Raw genomic sequence first — 9117 nt, 5'->3', positions numbered from 1 at the left:
ATAAAAGAGAGTGCAAAAATTATAGGGGGATAAGTCTGTTGAGTGTACCTGGTAAAGTGTATGGTAGAGTTATAATTGAAAGAATTAAGAGTAAGACGGAGAATAGGATAGCAGATGAACAAGGAGGCTTTAGGAAAGGTAGGGGGTGTGTGGACCAGGTGTTTACAGTGAAACATATAAGTGAACAGTATTTAGATAAGGCTAAAGAGGTCTTTGTGGCATTTATGGATTTGGAAAAGGCGTATGACAGGGTGGATAGGGGGGCAATGTGGCAGATGTTGCAAGTGTATGGTGTAGGAGGTAGGTTACTGAAAGCAGTGAAGAGTTTTTACGAGGATAGTGAGGCTCAAGTTAGAGTATGTAGGAAAGAGGGAAATTTTTTCCCAGTAAAAGTAGGCCTTAGACAAGGATGTGTGATGTCACCGTGGTTGTTTAATATATTTATAGATGGGGTTGTAAGAGAAGTAAATGCGAGGGTCTTGGCAAGAGGCGTGGAGTTAAAAGATAAAGAATCACACACAAAGTGGGAGTTGTCACAGCTGCTCTTTGCTGATGATACTGTGCTCTTGGGAGATTCTGAAGAGAAGCTGCAGAGATTGGTGGATGAATTTGGTAGGGTGTGCAAAAGAAGAAAATTAAAGGTGAATACAGGAAAGAATAAGGTTATGAGGATAACAAAAAGATTAGGTGATGAAAGATTGAATATCAGATTGGAGGGAGAGAGTATGGAGGAGGTGAACGTATTCAGATATTTGGGAGTGGACGTGTCAGCGGATGGGTCTATGAAAGATGAGGTGAATCATAGAATTGATGAGGGAAAAAGAGTGAGTGGTGCACTTAGGAGTCTGTGGAGACAAAGAACTTTGTCCTTGGAGGCAAAGAGGGGAATGTATGAGAGTATAGTTTTACCAACGCTCTTATATGGGTGTGAAGCGTGGGTGATGAATGTTGCAGCGAGGAGAAGGCTGGAGGCAGTGGAGATGTCATGTCTGAGGGCAATGTGTGGTGTGAATATAATGCAGAGAATTCGTAGTTTGGAAGTTAGGAGGAGGTGCGGGATTACCAAAACTGTTGTCCAGAGGGCTGAGGAAGGGTTGTTGAGGTGGTTCGGACATGTAGAGAGAATGGAGCGAAACAGAATGACTTCAAGAGTGTATCAGTCTGTAGTGTGAGCAAAGTAACATTTATGAAGGGATTCAGGGAAACCGGCAGGCCGGACTTGAGTCCTGGAGATGGGAAGTACAGTGCCTGCACTCTGAAGGAGGGGTGTTAATGTTGCAGTTTAAAAACTGTAGTGTAAAGCACCCTTCTGGCAAGACAGTGATGGAGCGAATGATGGTGAAAGTTTTTCTTTTTCGGGCCACCCTGCCTTGGTGGGAATCGGCCAGTGTGATAATAAATAAAAATATATATATATATATATAATATATATATATATATAATATATATATATATATATATATATATATATATATATATATATATATATATTATATATATATATATATATATTATATATATAATATATATATATTATATATATAATATATATATATATATATATATATATAATATATATAATATATATATATTATATATATAATATACATATATAATATATATAATATATATATATAATATAAATATATATATATAATATAAATAATATACATATATATATATATATTATATATATATTATATATATATCATATATATATATATATATATATATATATATTATAAAAATATTATATATATCATATATATATATATATATATATATATATATATATATATATATATATATATATATATATATATATTATTTTTTATTATCACACTGGCCGATTCCCACCAAGGCAGGGTGGCCCGAAAAAGAAAAACTTTCACCATCATTCACTCCATCACTGTCTTGCCAGAAGGGTGCTTTACACTACAGTTTTTAAACTGCAACATTAACACCCCTCCTTCAGAGTGCAGGCACTGTACTTCCCATCTCCAGGACTCAAGTCCGGCCTGCCGGTTTCCCTGAATCTCTTCATAAATGTTACTTTGCTCACACTCCAACAGCACGTCAAGTATTAAAAACCATTTGTCTCCATTCACTCCTATCAAACACGCTCACGTATGCCTGCTGGAAGTCCAAGCCCCTCGCACACAAAACCTCCTTTACCCCCTCCCTCCAACCTTTCCTAGGCCGAACCCTACCCCGCCTTCCTTCCACTACAGACTGATACACTCTTGAAGTCATTCTGTTTCGCTCCATTCTCTCTACATGTCCGAACCACCTCAACAACCCTTCCTCAGCCCTCTGGACAGCAGTTTTGGTAATCCCGCACCTCCTCCTAACTTCCAAACTACGAATTCTCTGCATTATATTCACACCACACATTGCCCTCAGACATGACATCTCCACTGCCTCCAGCCTTCTCCTCGCTGCAACATTCATCACCCATGCTTCACACCCATATAAGAGCGTTGGTAAAAGTATACTCTCATACATTCCCCTCTTTGCCTCCAAGGACAAAGTTCTTTGTCTCCACAGACTCCTAAGTGCACCACTCACTCTTTTTCCCTCATCAATTCTATGATTCACCTCATCTTTCATAGACCCATCTGCTGACACGTCCACTCCCAAATATCTGAATACGTTCACCTCCTCCATACTCTCTCCCTCCAATCTGATATTCAATCTTTCATCACCTAATCTTTTTGTTATCCTCATAACCTTACTCTTTCCTGTATTCACCTTTAATTTTCTTCTTTTGCACACCCTACCAAACTCATCCACCAATCTCTGCAACTTCTCTTCAGAATCTCCCAAGAGCACAGTGTCATCAGCAAAGAGCAGCTGTGACAACTCCCACTTTATATTATATATATATATATATATATATATATATATATATATATATATATATATATATATATATATATATATAGATAGCAGATGAGCAAGGAGACTTTAGGAAGGGTAGGGGGTGTGTAGACCAAGTGTTTACAGTGAAACATGTAGGTGAACAGTATTTAGATAAGGGTAAAGCGGCTTCTGTGGATTTGGAAAAGGCGTATGACATGATGGATAAGGGGGCAATGTGGCAGATGTTGCAAATGTATGGAATAGGAATTAGGTTATCGAAAGCAGTGAAAAGTTTTTACGATGATAGTGAGGCTTAGGTTAGAGTATGTAGGAGAGAGGGAGATAATTTCCCAGTAAAAATAGGCCTTAGACAAAGATGTGTGATGTCACCATGGTTGTTCAATATATTTATAGATGGGGTTGTAAGAGAAGTGAATGCTCGGGTGTTGGCAAGAGGTTTGAGCTAAAAGATAAAGAATCTAACACAAAGTGGGAGCTGTCACAGTTGCTCTTTGCTGATGACACTGTTCTTTGGGGATATTCTGAAGAGAAGTTGCAGAGGTTGGTGGATGAGTTTCGTAGGGTATGTAAAAAAGAAAATTAAAAGTGAATATAGTAAAACGTAAGGATTGGATATCAGGCTGGAGGGAGAGAGTATGGAGGAGGTGAATGTATTCAGATATTTAGGAGTGGACGTGTCAGCGGATGGGTCTATGAAAGATGAGGTGAATCATAGAATTGATGACGGGAAAATGGTGAGTGGTGCACTGAGGAGTCTGTGGAGAGAAAGAACTTTGTCCATGGATGCAGACAGGGAAATGTATGAGAGTACAGTTATACTAACGCTCTTATATGGGTGTGAAACATGGGTGGTGAACGTTGCAACAGGAGAAGGCTGAAAGCACTAGAGATGTCATGTCTGAGGGCAGTGTGTGGTGTGAATGTAATGCAGAGAATGCGTAGTTTGGAAATTAGGAGGTGCGGGATTACCAAAACTATTATCCAGAGGGCTGAGGAGGGATGAGGTGGTTTGGACATGTAGAGAGGCTGGAAGGAAACAGAATGGCTTCGAGTGTGTAAAAGTCTCTAGAGGAGGGAAGGCGGGGTAGGAGTCGGCCTAGGAAAGGTTGGAGGGAGGGGGTAAGGGAGGTTTTGTGTGCGAGGGGCTTGGACTTCCAGCAAACATGCGTGAGCGTGTTAGATAAGAGCGAATGGAGACAGATGGTTTTTGTGACTGAACGTGCTTTTGGAGTGTGAGCAGGGTAATATTTATGAAGGAATTCAGGGAAACCGGCAGGCCAGACTCGAGTCCTGGAGATGGGAAGTACAGTGCCTGTACTTTGAAGGAGGGGTGTTAATGTTGCAGTTTTATAACTGTAATGAAAGCGCGCCTCTGGCAAGACAGTAATGGAGTGAATGATGGTGAAGGTGTTTCTTTTTTTCGGGCCGCCCTGCCTTGGTGGGAAACGGCCGATGTGTTTATATATATATATATATATATATATATATATATATATATATATATATATATATATAATATATATATATATTTATATATATATGCAATAAGATCACAGTAAACAAGTGATATTACAATATGCAGAACCACAACTGTGAAAAAATAGTGAAATTCCTAGCGATTTCGTGTTCCTCACATATCAAGGAACTGATGTGAGAAATCGCAAGAGATTGGAATTTCACTAATTTTTCACAGTGGTTGTTCTGCACGCACGCACGCACACACACGCACACGCACACGCGCACACACACACACACACACACACACACACACACACACACACACACACACACACACACACCGCTTGCAACCACAACCAGGTGAGTACACGCACGTGATGAGCACAATCGCCCCATTCCTCTTCTGCATAGCGGTAAATAACTGACAGCCAGATTGAGCAACGAACTCACCATCTGGGACGTGATTGATGGCCAGTTCCTGGAAGATGATCTTCGCGAGGTGAAGTCAAGTAGCCTTGGGTATCGTCCTCAACCCATCTCAACCAACCAACCATTATTGGTGTTTCATCCATCTTATTAGAAGATTCAACTACTACAGCCATTGATACCATTTCTTCTGGGAGCATCTCTGAGTTCTCAGGCCATTAACAGAGTCCTCCATAACAAAATAAATGTTGTGAAGAGGATGAAGCAAAGAATAAGTCACCTGGATGCCCATGATGTCTTGCATCTCCTGACGTAGTCAGAAGCTACCAGACGTCTGCAGCCTCATTTGGCAATCGAAAAATGAGCGAATATGAGGAGCTCCTGAAATACATAATTAGAAACACAGTAAATCTGTGACTAAAAGATCAACAAATATTGTGTGTCTAATTATTTACGTATGTCCCTGACTATCATCGAACAGTTTGATAGTCCTGTAGCCTGACACTTTTGTGATGGTTTAAGCAGCTGTGTTTGAACATCGCGTGTTCATCTAGATACAAGAAGTAACATTTGCCTGACGGACTACCCCCCAGACATCAATTCTCTAGCTTATAGCTATATTAAAGACGAAGGCTTGCGCACAGCAAACTGTACCTTCCTCAGAGAGAAGAGACAGCCTCATGTAAATTACACTTCCAGTTACACAGGGAGAATAGGCATTCGTAAGGCAACAAAGATAGCATTATATATGATTACTGAATCCAGCAAAGGAGGGAGGCTCTGTAGTAACTTATGATTCAAACTTTATTGAAATAGCAGGACACTGGAGTGGCCTTGCAAACCCTTCAAACAGACTGTGGAGAAAATCTCCCAAACGATGTTCGACAATGCCTCAAGAATGGACAAAGCTCCCCTCTTAACTGTCCCTTTCTCCTTGTGCGCTCGTCGAACCCCAGGTCGAACACAGGTGTATCTGCATTGGTATATCAATCTGGGCTCCATGATCTCATCTGTCACAAGTCAAAATGAAAGAATGTAAGAGATGAAGACATTAAAAATATCAAACAAAGCTTCGCTAAAGCCCGTTGCCCGCTAGAACGGGAATTCCAGCTAACCAGACCCGATAGCAGCCAGATGGCGATACATATACAGACCAATAAATTTTCTGAATTTCTTTTTCTCTTTCTCTTTCTCTCTCTCTCTTTCTCTTTCTCTCTCTCTCTTTCTCTTTCTCTTTCTCTTTCTCTCTCTCTCTCTCACACACACTGTATATCTAAGGGCTCAGTCAATGCAAAGTGTGGCAAAGGCTCTTACTTTCAGTAATCGCGAGACCTGTCTCAGGTAGATTTAAATTTTTTTAATGATGCAGTATGTGGTATCAAAAGATAATATATGTGAAACACTGTGAGCGTTATCACAGATTGTGTTTGCAAATGACACAGTGATTTCGGAGGATTAAGTTAAGTTACACGAGTTAAAGCAAGAATTTGCAAAAGTGTGTAACCTAGTTGAAAAAACTGACTGCAATTAGCAGAAGTACAGAGAATGTGAGATGGAAAGCAGAATATAAAGGAGTAAAGAAGAAGTGATCGTAACTTAATAAATGGGAGAGAATAGGCGAATTAGAAAATATGCAAAAGAAAGAAACGGTGGTTATCTGATCTCTCTCGTTAATTATTACAGGATCATCGCTCCCCGCTGCCTATTCTCACACCAAGCTTCCTAAACTATAAGAGGAAGCAATGCAGAAAAAAGAATTCTGAAGAGACACGGCCAAGCAAAGATGAATGTATACTGAATGTAAGAAATAGTTTTAAATTAACCTACCACCTTACTTATTCGTGAGACACAACATACCAGCAATCCTACTATGATGAGGTACCTTTAACAAGAGTTCACTTCACACTTATATTACAAGACGGAAAATGAATCAGAGAATAATAATCTGCTGATGTTTCTGCAAGGAAGTGAAGAATGATTTTTGAATATTGGAGCAAAATGGAGTAATTTTAAATGTTTTAGTGAGATCAATGCTGACTATGAATACTGTATACAGAATAAGAAGTTTAAAACTTTCACTATTTTACCAAAGAAGTAAGAAAAATTGTAGGAACAAAGGAGAAGTTATGCAGAGGAAAGTGTACAAGTTTGTTCAGCTTGATCAGAAGGTTAACATAAAACTGGTCTCGGACAGGACTGCCAGAGTACAAAACTCTGGAGACCAGTGATGTATTACAGGTGCTAATATGAAGTGTATAACTCTAGGGAGTGTTGTGATGGTTTGACCATACAGGTAAGAGAAAGAAACATTAGATGCAAGGAACCCCCAGGAAGACTGACAGGGAGGATGTGAAGGAGGTTTTTAAGAGATGGAGGCATAAGCATCCTGCAGTTATCGTGTTAACTTGGGGTCAGGCAATATTTTATCAAAGTTGACGTGGTGCTTCAGTGTGAGGGAACGCAGAGAAGCCAGTAAGACTACTGCTGTTAAATACAGAAGTGGGAAGTACTGTAGCCGCGATTTATCATTTACAATGTTGCAGTTCGTGAGGTCATCAAAGGGCATGTATAGATACAGTATACACTCAATGTTGTCTTAGCGCAGCCATCCAAGTTGATTATTCAAAGAAAAGAATCGAAGTAGAGTAACGGCAAAGCTGATTATGGCATAAGAGGTAGTAGAAGTAGAAGTAGTAGTAGTAGTAGTAGTAGTAGTAGTAGTAGTAAGACTCTGAACTAAGACCATGTTAGTTCCATCACTGTGTGTAGGGGAGGGATGTCAGTGCCATTACTGTGTAGGAGAGGGATGTCAGTGCCATCGCTGTGTGCAGGGGAGGGATGTCAGTGCCATCGCTGTGTGCAGAGGAGGGATGTCAGTGCCATCGCTGTGTGCAGGGGAGGGATGTTAGTGCCATCACTGTGTGCAGGGGAGGGATGTCAGTGCCATCACTGAGGGAGGGAGGGAAGGAAGGAATCGATGGCAGTGCTAACAGTGCGTAGAGGGGAGGGATGAAAATGCTATCAATGAGTGGAGGGGATTGATGGCAGTGCTATCACTGAGTGACGGAGAGGGATGGCAGTGATACCACTGTTGTGGGGAGGGGGGGTTGGTATAGCAGTGTAAGGGAGGGAGGGATGCCAGTGTATGGAGGGGAGGAATGGCAGTGTATAGAGGGGAAGGATGGCAGTGTACGGAAGGGAGGGATGGCAGTGAGTGGAGGGAAGGAAGGAGGGAGAAGGGCATTAGCAAGCAGCGACACTTACCTTGATACACTGGTGAAGTAGATGGGAGAGAGCAGGCCTGCACCTCAACACTTGCTGGTCTTCGGTAAATCCCAAGAAAGAGAGAGAGATAGAGAGAGAGAGAGAGAGAGAGAGAGAGAGAGAGAGAGAGAGAGAGCGATGGAGGGAGAGAGAAGCTTGGTGAGCGTGTGTGTATGTTTGTGGGTACTGAATGTGAGTACAACACCTCGAACAGTGTGGTGCAGCGAGGCTCACAGCGGCCACCTCAACCCTCACAACCCCACCACTTAAAGTACACGGTAAACACACTTCTGGTCGTCTTAACACACACTACTACCATCACCAGAGTACAACACGCCTCCTGCACTTTTCTCAACACCCCAAGCAGAGGCAGTAGCAGCAGGAAGAGTGTAGTAGCAGCAGCAGGAGCTGATATGGTGCGGGGCTAGCCTAGCAGGGAGGCCGAGGAAGGCTGCAGTAGCGGAAGCTTCACTTGTACTCTGGAGGTTATGTACTGCAGGGGCACACGCACGCCCTGACAACACCAGTGCAGGCCTCAACACACGCCTGCCACGCCAACACAGCTGCGAGAGGAAGGGCGAGAGGTAGGAAGAGGAGTGTAAGAGGGAGACAACGTGCTACTGGCGCGGTAAAGCCGGGAGAGCCCTAGTGCAGGAATCACTCGGCAGCACCAAGGAGGCAGTCAGCGGACCCAGCCTCACCCTTCAGACTCGCAACCCTCGCACGTTGACGCCACTGCTACACGATAACAATCATATAAGAAACACTAACACGGCAGCAAAGTCGAACTTTCTAACCTCTACATATTATCATCTTCACGCATCCACGGTTAAGATCACCAAGACAATTAAAGTTACATCGACTAATACACGCTTGATTTAAAACCTCTTAAACCATCAAATCTGGCGAATGTAAGTGAATGTGTATGTACGAAGCTTGGGTGACGTCAGAGTCCAGAGTGTGTGTGGAGGGAGGCACCGGTGAGGGTCGCGGTTGCAGGCTCTGCGCGCCATCGATCGATAACTGCTGGTAGTCTGGTGCGCAGGGGAGGCGGCTTTCCAGACCCTCACAGAAAACGGGCTCGTC

The 9117-nt window shown here is 42.2% G+C and overlaps 1 protein-coding gene across 1 annotated transcript in view; it reads right to left on the bottom strand.

The window, feature by feature from the left end:
• LOC128688052 (stress-activated protein kinase JNK-like) overlaps positions 1-8688 on the bottom strand; it is a 1031745-nt gene extending 1023057 nt beyond the window's left edge. The window contains 1 exon segment of the mRNA XM_070083800.1: positions 8032-8688. The gene's annotated coding sequence lies outside the window, so the exon portion shown is untranslated.
• Positions 8689-9117: the final 429 nt, after the last annotated feature.

Source organism: Cherax quadricarinatus, chromosome 10 (genome assembly GCF_038502225.1).
Source record: "Cherax quadricarinatus isolate ZL_2023a chromosome 10, ASM3850222v1, whole genome shotgun sequence".
Lineage (NCBI taxonomy): Eukaryota > Metazoa > Arthropoda > Malacostraca > Decapoda > Parastacidae > Cherax > Cherax quadricarinatus.
This window is presented reverse-complemented; position numbering and strand designations above follow the sequence as displayed.